Here is a 4,533-nt window from a genome sequence, read left to right as displayed (position 1 = left end):
CTCCGGACGAAAAAAAGAGAGGGCAAAGAAGCCCAAAAAAAGAGGCCATAAAGAAAAGAGAGAACACCCAAATAAAAAATGAGAGAAAAAGAGAGAAGGGGGGATGCTACCATCCTTTTACCACACTTGTGCTTCAAAAGTAGCACCATGATCTTCTTGATAGAGAGTCTCCTATGTTGTCACTTTCATATACTAGTGGTAATCTTTCGTTATAGAACTTGGCTTGTATATTCCAATGATGGGCTTCCTTAAAATGCCCTAGGTCTTCGTGAGCAAGCGATTTGGATGCACACCCACTAGTTTCTTTTGTTGAGCTTTCATACATTTATAGCTCTAGTGCATCCGTTGCATGGCAATCCCTACTCACTCACATTGATATCTATTGATGGGCAACTCCATAGCCCGTTGATACGCCTAGTTGATGTGAGACTATCTTCTCCTTTTTGTCTTCTCCACAACCACCATTCTATTCCACCTATAGTGCTATGTCCATGGCTCACGCTCATGTATTGCGTGAAGATTGAAAAAGTTTGAGAACATCAAAAGTATGAAACAATTGCTTGGCTTGTCATGGGGGTTGTGCATGATTTAAATATTTTGTGTGGTGAAGATAGAGCATGGCCAGACTATATGATTTTGTAGGGATAGCTTTATTTGGCCATGTTATTTTGAGAAGATATGATTACTTGGTTAGTATGCTTGAAGTATTATTATTTTTATGTCAATATTAACTTTTGTCTTGAATCTTATGGATCTGAATATTCTTGCCACAATAAATAGAACTACATTGATAAATATGTTAGGTAGCATTCCACATCAAAAATTCTGTTTTTATCATTTACCTGCTAGAGGACGAGCATGAATTAAGCTTGGGGATGTTGATACGTCTCCAACGTATCTATAATTTTTGATTGTTACATGCTATTATATTATCAACCTTGGATGTTTTATATGCATTTATATGCTATTTTATATGATTTTTGGGACTAACCTATTAACCTCGGGCCCAGTGCCAGTTTCTGTTTTTTTCCTTGTTTTAGAGTAGCACAGAAAAGGAAAATCAAACGGAGTCCAATTGACCTGAAACTTCACGGAACTTATTTTTGGACCAGAAGAAGCCCACCGCGTATCGGAGTTGGACCAGGAGAGTCCCGGTCTGCCCACGAGGGTGGGGGCGCGCCCACCCCCTGGGCGCGCCCCCTGCCTCGTGGACAGCTCGGAGGTCCACCGACATACTTCTTCCTCCCATATATACCCATATACCCTAAAAACTTCGGGGAGAACAATAGATTGGGAGTTCCGCCGCCAGAAGCCTCCGTAGCCACCGAAAACCAATCTAGACCCGTTCCGGCACCTTGCCGGAGGGGGAATCCTTCTCCAGTGGCCATCTCCATCATCCCGGTGCTCTCCATGACGAGGAGGGAGAAGTTCTCCCTCGGGGCTGAGGGTATGTACCAGTAGCTATGTGTTTGATCTCTCTCTCTCTCTCTCTCGTGTTCTTGAGGTGGTACGATCTTGATGTATCATGAGCTTTGCTATTATAGTTGGATCTTATGATGTTTCTCACCCTCTACTCCCTTGTAATGGATTGAGTTTTTCCTTTGAAGTTATCTTATCGGATTGAGTCTTTAAGGATTTGATAACACTTGATGTATGTCTTGCATGGGATAACTGTGGTGATTCTATGATCCACTTGATGTATGTTTTGGTGATCAACTTGCGGGTTTCGTGACCTTGGGAATCTATGCATAGGGGTTGGCACACGTTTTCGTCTTGACTCTCTGGTAGAAACTTTGGGGCACTCTTTGAGGTTCTATGTGTTGGTTGAATAGATGAATCTGAGATTGTGTGATGCATATTGTATAATCATACCCACGGATACTTGAGGTGACATTGGAGTATCTAGGTGACATTAGAGTTTTGGTTGATTTGTGTCTTAAGGTGTTATTCTAGTACGAACTCTGTGTCTATTTGTGACACTTATAAGAATAGCCCAACGGATTTATTGGAAAGAATAACTTTAAGGTGGTTTCGTTCCCTACCATAATCTCTTCGTTTGTTCTCCGCTATTAGTGACTTTGGAGTGACTCTTTGTTGCATGTTGAGGGATAGTTATATGATCCAATTATGTTATTATTGTTGAGAGAACTTGCACTAGTGAAAGTATGAACCCTAGGCCTTGTTTCAACACATTGCAATACCGTTTGTGCTCACTTTTATCATTAGTTACCTTGCTGTTTTTATATTTTCAGATTACAAAAACCATTATCTACTATCCATATTGCACTTGTATCACCATCTCTTCGCCGAACTAGTGCACCTATACAATTTACCATTGTATTGGGTGTGTTGGGGACACAAGAGACTCTTTGTTATTTGGTTGCAGGGTTGCTTGAGAGAGACCATCTTCATCCTACGCCTCCTACGGATTGATAAACCTTAGGCCATACACTTGAGGGAAATTTGCTACTGTCCTACAAACCTATGCACTTGGAGGCCCAACAACGTCTACAAGAAGAAGGTTGTGCAGTAGACATCAGGGGGGGGGGTCCTTCCCACACGACCCAGAAACTGTCGGGGATATGCCCTCCTGGCACACACACTCGGCAAAATGAGGTCGTGTGTGACCGGCGAGCGCTCAAATACAGAAATACGTACAGTAGAGCTAAAAAATACAATTATACAGGCAAAATTGTTTCCGGTCGCAAGTCCATGCCACACAGTCAGTCCCCGCTAAATGTTTCTGTTCATATGTACATCCCACACGGTCGCTCTAGGGAAAACGTTTCCGTTCACAGGTACATCACACACAATTTTTCCCGTTAAATCGTTTGTGATAGAGTTGCCATTGCACACGATATTAACAATTTTATTGTTTGTGTTATTGAATGCATCACACACGGTCCGTAGAAGAAACTGTGTGGCAAAGGCTGTCCATCACACATAGTTTTTATGTGGTGAACGTTTGCGCAAGGTGGCCTAACGCAAACAGTTTTCAAGAGAAAGTCGTGTGTGATTGTTCATTGATCCAACACGGTTTATTCCTAGAAACTGTGTGCGTTGCCTGAGGTCACCACCCATGATATTTTTTCAATAACCGTTTGCAATAGCAAAACTCAATTAGCAGGCGAATTGCCCTATTATTAATAATCCATTTATTAATCTAATTGACATTCATATTAAGCACATAATATATTTCATTTCCATATTAAGGTAGCAAAATTTCATAATTGGAATGCATCAGAGTAAAAGATGATATAGCTTCTGCACTCAGCTACCGCATTACACAACTGCACCAGCACCATGTTTCACATGCAACATGTCGAACCTTTTGAAATTAGCATCATAGACGGTATATAGACAAATGCATCTCAACTGGAAAACTGTTGAAGCGGAAAGCGAATATTGATCCTTCATTCATGTTGAAGGTCTTTGCAACTTTAGGCCAATGCCTATGGATGATTGACCGTCCGTCCTACATCCTCTTCAGAAACACTTCAATATTGAACCTTGGGTGTTGTATGAAAACCTTCCTCGCCTCCTGATCATAGAAGTGGTTTGAGAGGTAATCATCAGTGAACTGCTTTGGAAAGGCCTCAAAACAAGGATGTGCATAAATATCTTCTCTATATTGGAAATGGGGTAAAGGAATAAAAAGGCAAGGTATAATAGTTAGTACCATCTTGTATTGAATTGATGTCTTCTTCATTGTGTAGACAAAGATCTTGTTGTTTTTTGTCGCTAATTTCATTATCCTAACAATCTTTCTGAGTTTCTTGACTTGATTGATATTCATGGACAACTCATTTCCCCATATGCAAAAAGGATCAAACTGTGGGTCAAAACCTTTGACAACAGGACCAACATGTGCAAGACCAAATTGTTAAAAACCAAAATATTAGAATGGTTCCTGGAATTGCATAATAATGTGCTATTAGACAACAGACCATGCACGTGCAGTTAACTAAAACCACAACAAATGAACCAAACATTAACTGAGCACCACATTGCACAATATAACTTACTCCTAATAGAAGATCAGTCAGTTAACCAAACCAAGCATGCTTAACAACTTGGAAATATAGCAATTGTATTTGTTTCTCATGTATTTAGTACAACCGAATTCGATTTATGTCTCACATGGTATACAATAACAGAATGCAGCCACAACAATTGAACATCGCATTTCAGAACTGAACCAAGCAGTTAACTAAACACCAAAACAAATGAACCAAACGTTAACTGAGCACCACATTGCACAATATAACATACTCCAAATAGAATATCAGATAGTTAACCAAACCTAGCATGCTTAACAACTTGGAAATATAGCAATTGTATTTGTTTCTCATGTATTTAGTACAGCCAAATTCGATTTATTTCTCACATGGTATACAATAACAGAATGCAGCCACAACAATTGAACGACGCATTGCAGAATTAAACCAAACAATTAACTAAACACCAGAACAAATGACCCAAACGTTAACTGAGGACCACATTGCACAATATAACATACTCCTAATAGAAGAT

The sequence above is a fragment of the Triticum aestivum genome, chromosome 6A (assembly GCF_018294505.1).
Source record: "Triticum aestivum cultivar Chinese Spring chromosome 6A, IWGSC CS RefSeq v2.1, whole genome shotgun sequence".
NCBI classification, from domain to species: Eukaryota; Viridiplantae; Streptophyta; class Magnoliopsida; order Poales; family Poaceae; genus Triticum; species Triticum aestivum.
The sequence above is the reverse complement of the archived record's forward strand: the minus strand, read 5'-3'. Positions refer to the sequence as shown.